Source organism: Temnothorax longispinosus, chromosome 12, assembly GCF_030848805.1.
Source record: "Temnothorax longispinosus isolate EJ_2023e chromosome 12, Tlon_JGU_v1, whole genome shotgun sequence".
Lineage (NCBI taxonomy): Eukaryota > Metazoa > Arthropoda > Insecta > Hymenoptera > Formicidae > Temnothorax > Temnothorax longispinosus.
This window is the reverse complement of record NC_092369.1, coordinates 7,472,434-7,487,714: the sequence shown is the minus strand read 5'-3', so window position 1 is coordinate 7,487,714 and position 15,281 is coordinate 7,472,434. Positions and strand designations below refer to the sequence as shown.

At 41.8% G+C, this 15,281-nt stretch overlaps 1 protein-coding gene across 2 annotated transcripts in view; it reads left to right on the top strand.

The window, feature by feature from the left end:
- Lar (tyrosine-protein phosphatase Lar) overlaps nucleotides 1-15,281 on the top strand; it is a 380,644-nt gene that overhangs the window by 84,247 nt on the left and 281,116 nt on the right. The gene's annotated exons all lie outside the window — the stretch shown is intronic.

The window sequence follows — 15,281 nt, the reverse complement described above, 5'->3', positions numbered from 1 at the left end:
CACCTAAGGGTGAAAAATAATCAGAGAAGCCCGATAGAGCCGTAACTGCTTCTGATTTATATAATCGTATATACCTCTTAAAGCGGAACATGTCTGCGTTTATAAATAGACGTAAATCGCGATAACTTCAACGTAAATTATTGGTGTCGTTGTGAAAATTGCGAGGGTTTTCGAAGAAATAGTAGATTATTTTCTAAGAGAATTTTATATGTGATATTAATTATGCTATTTATAAAAGAGAAAAAGAAGAAGTATTAAGTTTAAGAAAAAGTATTTATAGAAACATTCGGTTGATGATAGTTCAAAACGATAAAACCGCTAGAAAAGAAACTGATAAAAATGCGCTCTAAAATACATTAGAACTCCGCGAAAGAGGATTCAAAAGTAATTTATTTTCATGTGTAAAAAGGAAAGTGAAGCAAAAGACAATAAGAAACGGCAGACAATAAAGCGAGCAGCCGTTAAGGGGAAAGAGATGGATGTATAACAGGAACGAGGGTAAGCAGAATGTGTGCAAAGGAGAGCTGGGAGAGACACTTCAGGAAATCGTACTAGAAACTCGCCAGAGTTTTCGTCCCGTTTTGGTGCACCACTAGTGCTCCGAGAAGAGATACGACAACGTAAGAAAAATAAAGGCTTTCTCCTCCTTCTCTTTCCCCTCCTCTCTGCAGTACAGAACGCCGCTTCTTCCGTCCCTCTTCTTGTTGCGAATCGCGTTTCTCTCCTCGCTACGACTTGCTTACTTTTCGTCCGCGTCGAGTTTCGTTTTCTCTTCTCTTCCGCTCTTTTGCTCGGTCTTTCCTCTCGAGAATTATTAAAGGGAAAACACCCACGAAAATCCGTTTTCGGTTGAGCGGCGTGGCAGGAGGAGGAGACGGCGGTAACTCGCGGATTCTCGTTGCCGTGGTTCGCGCCGGGCGGGCGCTCGCCGCGTGGTAGATAAAGATAAATGTCGCAAACGAAAGAAAATTACGTACTACGAGCGGCGGCGGACGCCACGACCTGCTGCTCGTGAAATTTTTAAGCCGCCCATAAATATTCCATTCATACTTTTACTCTCCTGCCGCTGGATATAGCCGGTGCGCCGGCTAAACGCGCCGGCAGCTGCCTCCGCTCGCGTGCGGGATTCGAAAAATACAACGAACGAAAGCGATCCGTGCACACGCTCGGTTTCCCCGACGCGCGTGTGCACCGGGGCGTGATCAAAGCCGCGTCAAGCCGAACGGAAACTTTTGGACGGATATTCCATATATTGCACAGCGGCTGCCTTCAAATTTCGGAAGTTCGATAGCCGCCGGCGCCATTATTACGTACAAATGGAAGTTCGGTCGAATCGCGGGTGGCCTGATTTGCCATGTTTTACACCGTACCTAACGAACTGAACAACAATCGATTTAACGCACGGTTTACCTAATTGCGTTTCGCGATCAAAGCGTGGAGCGCCGAAGCGCGAGACAACGTCGAAAATATGAAGATCTTTATGCAATATTATGATCGTTTACATATATTTCGCATATATAGAAATATAATAATTCTAATCTGACATGTATAATACCTTGATCTACACCGATATTTAACATTTTGTGAGTGTCGAATATCAGTCTTATTCAAAAATATATATATATATAAGTAAATTTAAAGAGATCAGTAAAAGCAAAATTTCAAAAAGACAAAATGTAAAAGATGAGAAATAGCTTTTCGTGAAACAAGTTTGCAAGATTCTGATTCTTTGATATATTTCTGATAATAATTGTAAGAAGACATTAAATAATGAACGTAGCAAACTTTTTAAGTAGCACAAAATCAATTCCCATTTTAACACATTAATTTTCGAAATTTTCGCGAAGCCGAGTACATTTCTTCATCTCAACAACGTTCAGCATTCGTTAACAATTTATTCCGAAACGCCGGCAAGACTTATATTTTTTGTAAGTGTCGTTACTTGTATCGAGTGTACGTGATGCTCTGCTGGAACTGGTAATCTTTATCCATACCCAGAGCTTTAGTATGCGGATCATGTATTACCTTCCTATCTTCGTATGTCCAATCAAATCCTCCATTCTATATTGAGCTCTTAAAATCATAAATACTTATATAACATTACAATGAAAATATGTACATTTTGTAGACGAAACTTAAATATTCTATTAGTGCCTTGAAAAACGAGACATTTCCGTGTAGACGGTATAGTTACGAAATATTGTATGCTCTGTCTTGATGTCTAATGCTATCTACTTTCGTCCATTTATACGCACAGACCAGTCTTAAATCATGCATGAGTTAATTCAAAACAGATTCAAGAATATAATGAAACGTGTCTTGCACGGTGGTGTATGATTTTCGCATCAACGTGATTTAGTACCTCTGTGTCCAGCATGCGAGTCGTTAGACTTCTTAATGCTCGTTTCACCACACTCAATTTAATACGGTGTGCTTCGAGCAGTATAGCGGATGAAAGCGGAGGGGCGAACTAAACTGCGACTTATCGATTCCCGATTGCAGCGTGTACGCGTTGCCACGCGAAAAATCGCCGAAAACCTGTATCCGTCCGACCAATTATCGCAAAACATTACATTTTCGTGCCCGTATTAATTAATGCCACCGTATGCCTGGTTTTTCGGTTCGCTGCGTAACCCGTCGCCGGGACGAATTAACGGGGATGAAGAAACTGGAATCACGTGCTGCTGAGCGTAACGTATTTTACGAATTGCTCGAAACATGAGCAAATAGTTCATTAACAGATATATCCAAGGCATTTGTAGCGCTATGAAAAAATAAATGCGATAACAATCACGTAGCAATCATAAGGTACTGAAATTTCTGTCGTACCATTTTCGTTATTAAGATTTTTTACTGTAATTTCTAGAATACGTAATTAAAATATTGTACGGTAGTCATGGATACATTCGATATGGAAGAACGACGGAGTTACAACGGTAACGAGAAGTATCGACGCGTCAATCGCCCTAAACAATACGTCGCGGATATACGTTCGCCGCCGAATATGAAAAATACGTCGCGATAACAGCCGCGTCGATACGAGGTGCATACGAGGCATTTATGTCATTCTAAAACGAAGCGTCGAAATCAATCCGAATAACATTGTAAAAGCGGGATAACGCGACGTGACGGATTAAATTTCAAAATCCAATTTTTCAATAGTTTAAAAAGACGATTTAAAAGAATGATAATTCGGAAGTCAGTACTATTCTGATAAAAGGATCTTTCTTTTAAATTTGCTATAACTATCTTAATACTATTTAATCCGTTTATGGAAATCACTTTATTAGTAATTGACTCAATGGATTGTATTTTTGTCGACTGTTTTATATGATTTATGAGGACAAAAAATAACGATTTAAATGTTACGAACAATTTAAATATAAAAAGTTTTTCGATACTAAATTTCATTTATGTCTATTTGACACCGTAACAGCCGATAATTGATTGATATTTAAAGGAACGGTACTTTATTTATAAATATAAAAAGAGGATTGATTTTTAATAAAGAAAATTGATTTCGCAATGTTTTTTTTTAGTGATATTAATGGAACAAATAAATAGAAAATGTACAGACGTTAGTGCTGAAAGAATAATGGACAAAATAATTAGTTCGGTCGCCGTCAACGATATCGATCGCGCGAGAAAGAGTGAGATGTATGACAAGGGACTAGGGAGTAAGGCGTAAGTAAAGTAGCAATGGCCGGATAGGAGTGCCATATAAGAATAGTACGAATTGGTCTAGATAAAAACGATCGAAGCGATAGGGGTGATCGCAATATAAAATCTTGGTGGGACCCAAGCCATATGACGTTCCAATTCCAACGTTCTGCAGTTCGTATGTCCGTCCATGCGCATACTATTCCACTTCCGCAGCGATATATCCCATCGACTTCCTTTCGCCGGCGCATCCTACCTCGCTGAAACACGAGGCGTTACTTCACCCATTCTCTTTTCTCGACCTGCGATTCGTCTCTTTCCTCGTTGTATCCCATCTCACCCGGGCGCCTGTGTTCCCTCTTTTCATAACTCTCGAAAGCCTCTCCACAGGTCTGGGCTGCTTTACAAAATCGATAGTGAGGAGTTTTTCACGCGCGCGATTCAGTCGCGTCCCTCATGTGTTTTCTCTCTTTAGTTATTTTTAAGCGCTATAGCATTCAACGACAAGTATTTCTGTTTGGTTTTTTTATTTAGTGCAATCTTTAACCGTGACAATTTTATATAATTAATACCGCATAAAATGAAATATTTAATCACGATTTAATAGCTGACGTTTCTAATTGAGATAAATTGCCGAACGAATCGAGCAATTTTAAGAACATTCGAGGCATTTCTATCCTGTGCAAGGTTTTAAACGAAAATATTATTAGATTTTACTTGATTTTCTAAATAATCCAGCGCTGCAAGCTTTTTAAGTATACACGGAAAAAAATTAAGTTGCTTTAATTAAACGTCGACGTCACGGGCTGCCACAAGTATATGTGTAGTTAATTCAATTGGATATTATTGGACCAAATATTTAAATTATTAAAACAATTATCTGATGTTTTTTGTTCATTATTATTGATGTGGTGTGTTGCATCAATAAATTTTATCTCAATAACACTGATGCTGTTAATACAAAACATTATGCTGTTGATATATACAACATCATTTTTTTCCCGTGTACCCTTGCGAGAAAGATCTCTTGCTTATTTATATAAAATAGATTGACACATTTCATTTTTCATTTTATTTCTCGACGCGATCCTGTCCTACGAATATATTTCTTGCGTACCAAATGTACAATATTTTGGTCCTGTATCCTAGGGCGGATGTAGTTACATCTGTCATCGCGGTTTCTTCCCATGCGCGTTGTTAAGGATAGTAGCCGAGCGCGGAAAGAAAAATGGAAAATGGAAACGCGGATGGAAAGAGAAAGGGAGAGAGAAATGAGAAAGGCAGATGCAATAACGTCGCGTTTGTACGCGGTCGTAATTCCGGCTATATCGAGCATTTCACGATGACGAGATACGAGCGTCTAGCTAGATGAACAACGAGCCGGTAAGGAAGGGGATGAAAGGGAACTAGGCAACAAGCGGAGGAGGAGGCTCCGGATAGCGGCTAAATCATTTAACGGTACGTGCTGCGGCCGGAGAGCAGGCTTAGGGTACTCGGAGAGGCTCGGGATTACGGCTCGCTTTGTGATCAATCGGGTTCATTGGTTTCTAATCGCTCGCTACGATGGACCCGTATTCTAGATATAGCAGGAATATACCCGGTACGCCGGCGATAAGCTTCTCGCGTCAGTCGTGCCCTTAGAATTGATCGCGAATACATTGTGCGGGATGGAAGATAGACGACAGGAAACGCTAAGAGATAAATAAACAAGACGGATGCACGAAAATAGGAAGCGTATATATATCAAGTTAAAGTGTTTTTTTTTCCTCAAAGAAAATTTGATTGTTTATCACATTTTTTTGCGACTTCTTGATCTTTAACATAAAATATTTTGATTAAATAGCTCGATAAAAATCAAACGATGTAAGAAATAAGATTCTGAAAGAATTATTGCGCGGGGAGACCGAGATGAGCAACTCGATCATTATGCAAACTTTGTTCCGCTAAATTCGAATAGATGCTGGCATTTCCCACGATTTCCTATGGGATCTTCTGCTCTCTTCCATTGCATACATCTCATTTCCTTTTGTAATACGTTAGCTCCCACGGTGCTAGCTTTGTACAAATAAATTGCATTTCTTTCCATAATAATCTCCTTCGCCGTCGTAGCTCTCCATAAATTGCCCCACGCGATTATATGCAAGTAAAAATATAATGTCAAAATATAAAAGTAAAGAAGGAAACGATGTAATATATTCACTCGCGTTATTACGAGAATTTATTAAAGTTTGAAGAAATTAAAATTATTAGATTTATTAGGAATATTATGTCACTTATATTTCTTGAATAATTCAGCAGCAAAATGCAATTAAGTATTATTATATTTAATCAGATTTTTTCCCTTTCTTTTCTCTCATTTTTTTCTCTTTTCTTAAAATGTTATTATTACCGAATATTAATAGTAGAAATCAACGTTGTCAACCGACAAATTGCATCAGTTCGCAAGAATCTAACGTTATGCATGGGAACATTCTTTTGGAAAGTTGTGCTCCGCTTCGTTCCTCGCAAGGCACGTAGCGCTGAATAGAGGATTAATGATCGTGTTTGTAACTTTGATGCGTTGCGACGACTGCAAGGCGCAGCCGCGTCAGCCGGGATTGAATGCAGCTGCAGCATTCGGCTGTTGCTCGCGTTTATGCGGCGACCGTAACGTCGGCGAAACGCGAGACGGACGATCGTTTGAGCGAGTTTGAGGGAGGTCTCTCTCGCCCGGAGGAGGAGGAAGGTTAAACGAGGTGTTTTGTTGCGTGTTCTCGGACCGTACTCGAAACGCGACCATACGTATGTATGTCGTGCGGCAGTCGCCGACGGTATTCCCAGGTGTAAACAGCCAACTTTGTCGGATTTCAAATCGACGAGATTATTCGACGCGTTCGAGGCGCTGATATATCCATCGGTTCCCAAAGGACCATCGCTTTCCATCGTTACCTTTGAAATTGCAACGCACGACAGACTGATTTAACCTTATAAGATATTAAAAATTCTCGCAAAAAGTGAGACGGCGCGTAAAAATTGGGAACATTCGTTTTGTACTCGATTTTTTATTGTTTAGAATCCGGTTTATTTCGGTGATTTTTTTGAATTTAGAGGAAATCGGCAAATTCGCCGAAATTCATTTATTCTACAAGAGTAACGGTATCGACGCTTTAAATTGTGACAAGACAAATTTGTTCGGTCGTAAAATATCGAGACTTTATCAGGCCGCGAAAGATCACGTAGTACATCGCTGTAAAAGTTGGAAGCATCGGTTTCACAGCTCTTTTCTCAAGCGTCCTGTTTACTTCTTAAAGTTCAAAGCAAATTGGCACAGGAACGCGATGTAAGAGCGTATCGGAGAAAAGCCGAGGACACGTTCTCAGCTCTGACGAGGGACAGATTTATCGGCCAAGCCGATAAGGCAAAGGGTTGCTTGCACTCGGATCGAGGGCGTTAGGTTGACGGGCAGCGCTCAAATGCCGCTCGTTAAACGTTATTTATAAGAAATTCCGGATGCTTTCGAAATCGATGGGACGAAGAACGCGTTTGGAAGATATGGATGATGACCGAGCATGGGCCCGTTAAGAGCTGAGGGAAACAAGGATACGTCATTTTCCTTTCGGATAAATAAAAGCTCTTTTTTGATCGTTTGTTCAGGGGAGAGGAAATAGAAAACAACTGAGAAAGAGAGAGAAAGAGGGAATGTCGGAGAAACTCCTTCTCGAGTTCGATCAAACGGTATTGCGGCCTTCGGTTTCAGGTCAGACGTTCGATCATCTCGACATATGGAAGAGGTAAGATCGAAGAGGAAAACGATTTTGAGCACGAAAGCACTAAACCGGCTCGCGGGAGAAACTTTTCGAGAGATTTAAGATCTCTCCTCCGATCGGTCGCGTCCCCCCCCCCCCCCGAACAATTCTTTCACGATGATAAGTCGATCTGTCGTTACGAGACGGAACGAGATTCGACATTTCTTGCAATACTACGGAATTTAATATTCTTTCCTAGGAAAGTTTAGCGGAATCCTTTTAGAGGTTTAGGCGAGGGCAAGAAACACGCCGCTCGGCGCGGCGGCCGCCCGTCGTCTGAGATCGAAGGCGAAAAGTTCAAGATTCCTATTTACGTTTTGCTTGTAAAGTGTGAAAGTTGAAGCATATTTTGCCCGTCTTGCTAACTTTTCATAGCTCCCGGTGGAATAATACTAAAGGTACACGGGGCGAAACGTTGTAACGCGAGCGCGCCGAAGTATCGAACAGCGTGATAATACGGAGGAACGATTTTCGCAAGGAAAATTCTCGCCCGCGGAAAATCATTCTCATTGACTGCTCATTGATCGTATATCGACTTAACTTGCGCACTTTGCTCATCGTTAACGACTGTAATTTACGGTTGATAAAAAAGGCACTACTGTATATTCCGTAAATTGCTTCTGTAAATGACAATCGTTGGCATAATACAAACGTGCGCCGTATATGCACCGTAATATGGACAAACTGACGCAGTTGACAATAGTAGATGGAGCACATAAGTAATAAACGGGGAGCATTTTTCTTCGACATATGCATTCACGTTTGCCATACTTCTTGTCAATGTCGTTATGCGTCCAGGGAAACGACGGGACAACGGAATAAACAACGAAAGACGAGCACTGCGGTTGAGGCGTCCGCGATGTATGGCTCTGGATTATGGATGGCGATTTAAACTCGGCACCTAATCCATCACGACATACGTTCGTGCACCGGTATACCACGTTGCTTCTGAGCGCACTGATTGGGTTATGAATTTCGTTCCGACGAGTTCATTGTCTTCTAAGTTTGTTAATTTCGAAGCAATTCAAAGTTTAAAATAGATATGAACGGAAACGAATATTTAAGAAATATTTAAACATTTTGTGAGACGAATATAGCTATTCTCGTTTAAAATTTAAGTAAATATTGCAGTTTCTCGCGGAGAAAAAGAAGAAGTGAAGGAACGATTTTTAGCAGGAGGAAATTTTAGCAAGAATATCGTCCACAGATTTTGCGTTACATTAATTATCATCGTAAGATCCATTTTCATCATCGCGTGAGGTTTGTTCATACTCGTCGACTATACGAAAACCGAGCGGGGAAAAAACGCGACGGATGTTCGTTCGCTGAACTGATTGGCGGAACGAGCGAAAAGTATACAAAATAACAGATGCAGGGAGAGGTGCGAGAGGAAAGAGATAAATGAATGGCGCGGATCAAACGGAGGGAGTGAGAAAGAGAAGAAAACGTGAGCGAGGTGGCCAGGTGAAAGGGGGGGAGGGGAATTGAGAGATCGGCGTACAGGACGGACGAGCGAATGCAGGAAAGCGGAACTCGAAACTGCACCGCGCTCGAGAAAATTGCGTTCCCGTTGATAATATCGAGCCGCATGGCTGATAACGCAGGGGCGCGCTAAGGGGTAAACGAACCCCGCGTGCCGGCCCTCCGCGGTTACACCGCCGTACATTTTCCCCGTGTGCACGCGCACACGTGATGTATGTGCCAATGTGCATGCCTGCTTTGCATTTTTACGGTGCACGTAGAATGAAGCGGTATAAAGCAGTCTCCACGTTCTGTTCTCCATCGCTTTCTCGCCCTCCGCCTCTTCCCCCCTCGTCCCCTTTCTCATTCTCTTTTTCTTTCTCGGTCACGCGGTATCGCACGGGACGCGCGATCGCGTGCTCCACGAGAATCCAGGGGAATACCGTCACGAGACCGATGGAATTTCTCCCCGCAGTTATCCGCATATTTTGTAGTTTGAGACGCGCGCATATAGATTGCGTTTATTTTCCGCGTGACATGTGTCGCCGGATACACGCCGGCATTAAGGCTAGCACAGTAGGCCGGGCGGCCGCGGCCGCGGCCGCGCAATTCCGCAAATCGATTGTACGCGATGCCAAAGAGGATTGCGAGGATGAAGAGCCTGCGGGTTAGAAGCGCGCCGCGTTTTGATCGCCGAAGTGCATTTAAAATCAATTTTCGACGATCCGTTGATTGGGTCGACCCCCCCCCTCTCTCTCTCTCTCTCTCTCTCTCTCTCTCTCTTCTCGCTTTCTCTCTGTCTCTCTTTTGTGAAACTCTTCCGCTGCATTAGTGAAACAATTAATTCGCAACGTAGGGCGACGCGGCAACGTTCGCGTTAAGTACACCTACCTGCCCAGTGAGCTCGCATTCGCTTGTGGAGCGAAGCGGAAAAAGGAACGAAACGAAGAATGGGGAAAGGTAGCTACTGCTCGGTTAGAAATGCGATTAAATCTTTGCGCATTAAACGAGATTACATCGCGGAAAACATTCGTCTTATTCGACGTAGGTAAAATGGCCGCAGCGCGCTTATTATATAATTTCAGAATTATTTGTAGAACGCACGCGTTAAATCTCTTTCCGAGATTTTAATTGAGGTCACACTCATCGTGTCTAGCACAATTAAAAAAATCAGAATTGCGCGCAATTAAAAAATACCTATAACATTATTTAAAATTATTTTTCACATAATGAAAAGAAGCGACACACGGATAAAATATAATGAACACGATGATATCAATATATATTATAAAACCAAAAAGGGTTAATACTCTATCCCGTCAGAAATGAATACAATATTTAACATATAGAGGTTCATATGTATATGCACAAATGTTATCCGAGTTACAATAATAATTAATGACGTTACCGTCCTTATTAACTGGCTGTAAAATCGTATGAATCGTGTACTCGCGTAATAATCCATACCTACATGGTAAAGTTAGTGTTTCAAGAGCCAGGTGGTATTCTCGAAATAATGAACAGCGTAATTGCGCCGATGTACATGACCCTTACGGTGAGCGCGCTGAGTGGAGTATAATATCTGGAGACTATTAAATCTTAGAGACTACTAAACGCTTTGATTGTGCCGATATTATGCAATATTAACAAATTTTCACGCTTGAATAATCGTTTACTCGTGTCGCTGACTCTTCAAGAATTTTGCAAGTGTGCATAATGTTCATAGCACCGGAATATGTGCACCGCACAATTATGGACGACACATCGAATTTCGAATATTACGTCGGAGGAAATCGTGCGCGCAGGTGATTCTCTGATTCCTCAGCGAAGAAATTCCCCTTCGCCGTCGTTCGAAGCGAGAATGTGCGCGCCAACGTGTAGAATAAAATTAGTTCGGCATTCGCTCTCGCAATATCATTTTCGCCGCTGAACTTTCAGCGATGCTGCGAGGCAGAGAAACGCTGCCAGGCTATATATCCGACATTCGGAGCCAGACCATGGAAAGTGAACAGCCGAGAAGAGTTTCCAGCGGTAAACATCGTTCTCCAAATATTCCCTCGTCGACGTCTCTTCAATCTTACTCTGCTATAACATCCTCGAAAGAACAATAGGTATACGAAACATTTTCCGGCCATTTTGACGAAAGTCGTTTATTTCTCCTTCATTCCACTCTCTCTTTCTCTCTATCTCTATCTCTCTACGTTTCCTCCTCCCGGTGCATATCTCATCAGTACCGGTCGCGTCCGCTGGGATCAATCGAACACGGAATATCCTCTTAGATTTCTCACTCGTGACATCATTTGAGATTTCGCTTTTGTCGTCACTTCCACGGTCATGACATTCGCAAGTAAGTTCTTGCGCCTTATCTATGTGATTCAGGCTTCCTCGACGATGCATAATCCGCGAGTGCATGTTGCGCGCGTACACGCTGTCCGTGTGTCACGTGGGTGTACGCGTGCTTGCATGTGTGTGGCTTAAAGCATGTTTTATGTGGCCCAATCCTCGTTAATCTTTCAACGTGCATTCGAATGAGCTGCACCACTGCACTGCAACATCCAGTTAGTAGTAGTAACAAGCTATTTCGATGATTACAATGGTGCTTTGCACTCTTGCACATGTGTTAGAAATATCACAGCGATTATCGCACTAAAACGGATTCTTTAACGGATATATTGAAACATATAAAAACCATTTCTATCAAAATTTCTTTTTTTTTTTACATATAATTCTAATAATCACATGCAATAATGATGTACATGCGAACATCAAGTAGATTAAAACGTTTTTATTTTTAGCTGTTTTATCACAGAAAAAGCGAAGTAATAATGTGATGTATGCATGTATATAATCGTTTTATATAAAATTAATTGCGAAAATTGTGGCAGTGCGGTTATTGCAATACCGCAGTATTTTTGCATGATAATGTCAACGGTCATTGTTTTTGAATAATTTTAGTAAAAAATTAATAAAGGTCAATTATTAACAATTAAAAATAATATTAATTTTATTTAAAGGTCAATTATTATTAATTAAAAATAATGTTAATGTTATTGATGAAGTAAGAGAATTGTTATTAATAAAATAATTCTAATTTTCTTTCGCAATAATTTTGCAATAGCTATAAATTTTATTGTTATATTTTTTAATTTTCACGCATTTCTCCTCGTAAATTGCAATCATGAATGCCGTGTAACTTTCTGCCTCCGTATAACTGAAGTTTATAACCGCATTTTCGCGCACAGAACGTCCCGCGGTTTGAATATAATTTGCGAGAATACGTAACGCACGTTAATCTTAGGCCGGACCGCGTACACCTAGGATACATGCGAGCAATATATTCTACCTTAAATGCAGTTACGTTCGCACATACCGCGTCCAGAAAAACGCGGACTCTTCCGAATTCGCGGTCACGTTCTACTTTTGCTCATTTTATTTTTGCTTTCTTTCCCCGCGTGCGCCCGCTTCCGCCTCCGCCCCCGCGCTCGCAATTCTCTCACCCCGATTCCGTAACGATATTTTTTCTATGTTTTGCAACGGGTCCTGCCTGCGCTTCCTTCCCTCCCTTCCACCCCTCCTGCCTTTCTGAGCCTTGTTTCGCCTGGATGTACCCAACGGTTTCGCCGGCAACCCTCGAACAAAACCCCCAACCGCGTTGCAGTGCCAACGAACGCGTACCACCGCAACAACCCTCTGCAAGCCACTATAGCAGCATCTCCGCCTCTCTCCCTCGACATCCTCCTGCGTTGCAATGGAGGCGCAACCTTTCCTAGACACGGTATAACTGCTACGGCTACGATACGACCTCGGGCTTTTATTTTGAATTAACATTAACAGGTTTCTGCGTCGGAGAATTTATGCGGAGGTGCACACACAAATAAGTCACACTGGTTCGCGATGAATGGCCACATTCTAATGCGGAGAGAAATATTTGTTGCAATATATTTATATATATATTTGTCCGTAGAAGTCGAGAGGTAATTTGACAGGCGTCAGTCGACAGCTGATGGATGAATACATGTCATATCTGGTACCATTGTTCTGTTAATCTCTGTTTTTCATAATATAGTTTTAGATGTAAAATATATGTAAAGCTTAACGTCCGGCATTAATAATAAAATTATTTCTACTGTTTTGGAAGCTAGAAACAACGGCATACGTATGTACTTTCCTAATATACGCTTAAATAATAATAATGTTAACAAATCTCACTTTTGAACTAAATCTTTTTACTTCAAGTGAATATATTGGACGTCACAACCGCTACGATTTCACCTCTATTTTGCATATCGAGTCATCAATTATACATTTTCATTAAATCCGTTACTGTTACGTCAACGCTATGAGAGTTCACCGCACCGTCACGAGGACGAGTCAGGCTAATTAGAAGTTACATTGCTAATAAATCCGACGGGAATTCAATAGCGATTTCGAGGATTATCAATCCTGCGGTTATCATCGATCGCGCACGCTTCGCTGAAAATACGCTAGGAATTTTTAAATGCGAAACGCGAGAACACGGGGGATAAATCCGACGCGCAAACGGCGGCATGAGAGCGGCAAAAAAATTCATATTACTACAAATGCGGCGCGAATGAATTTACGACGACCATAAATTCTTGCTTATTCCAAATTATGCCCCATATCTGTCGTTACCTGCCGCGACGGGATAAATTACGGGCGCGGATAACACTGATATCTGTCCGTTTATAATAAATAAAGCGATCTAATTTCGAATGTCCGCTCTAGGTTCGCCCGTCGATGAATAACGCTCTGTGTCGTCGGATTAAAGGTCAAATAAAAAGAAAAAAAGAGGAAAACATTCAGAATCGCCGAAACTATCCCGGCGTGCCGTGCACTCCTGAAATAACTGTCGTTCCGAAGTCTTCCTCTTTTACCTTTTTCCCCGCTCCGCACACTATTCGTTTGCCACTCCTTCCTTTTCATCTCTTCTTTTTTTTATTCGAGCGTCTCGTACTAGTAGGTATTCGACCATTCTAACCCGAGTGCGGTGGTTCCGAGTAGGTCGACCGACTATTGGACATTCCACTCCATTTGCGAGACCTTTAAAATTGTAATATACTTCCCCTTCTTTTTTTTTTAATTAAATTCCGTCCCATCCGCCCGTTCGTGCCTCTCGTTCGAACGTCTATGCTGGAGACGCGAGGCTCGTCGAATGCACCAGAACTCGATCTCGCGACGATTTTTCACGGTTTCTCTCCCTCCATCTTTCCTCTTCCGATTAGAAGCTGAATATCTGAAATTCATGCCATTCGTCGCATGTCGACATTCAGTATAGAACGTTCAGTATAGAACACATATTTGTCAGTGCTGGACGATCGATGTGATATGAGCTCTCAATATCACGGATCAGTACCTATCGATAGGTCAGATGTAACATCGTCTTGTCGGTATTTTTTTATTTCTATTCTTGTAGAAATATTTCAGGATATATACGTATGTTATATGTACATATATATATGTATATACCGCGGACTCGAATGGAAGTCATATCACAAAGCGAGTTAAATCGGTTTGAGCGCCGTTTAAAGTTCCTGCAAGCACATAATGTTTTTAATGTTTTTAAAGTTTTTATGAAGAATTAGAAGTGTCATGTAAAAGACGTGTAAAACCTTTGATCTTGAATTCTGAATGATAATTTTGGTTTTTCGAGTGAGAACGCGAGACAGCGTGTCGCCTTAAATTCAGAAACCGCCAGGCGCACTTACCAATTCTTCGCGCACTTGCCCGGACGAGTAAAACTGGAGGAATAGCCTTAGTTTTGTCAGGTGGATGAAACTCCACCGCAAAAGTAGAGCTGGCGTTGCGGCAGTGACGTATGCGTGTTTTATAATGCAGAGTACGCGAACTCACTTTGCCGCGGTCGCGCGCGAAGGAACTTCAGAAAGCGAACGGGAAGACGAACTCGTGCGTAAACGTTGTCGTACCTCATAAATCTTTTTTCATACATTTTCACATGGTTTTCTCTTAAGTGCGCTGAGTACACACTCAACGTCGTAAATGCTTAAACCGCTCGTTACTTTGGCCGCGTGCGCGTATAAGAACAATAATGGGCGACAACAGGGCCGGTAAACTCCCTTCGGCGTCTCTCTATAGCGGTTGATAGGATTTAACGAGGTATCTAGCACTTTCACAGGACCATCCGGCGATGGACGATTTTGTTGGACGTTAAGCCGCGAAGGAAACCGCCGTCGGAGTTAGGCCAGCGCGTCAAAGCAGCTCCGATCGATTCAATTAGGTTGATTCCGATTGACTTAAAAGGCATTAAAGCTCGGGGTCTAATCCCATTCCACCGTCGACCGAGTTCCGCACGATTCACCTCTTCGACTCTCCTCTTCATACCTACTCGGCCTCCTT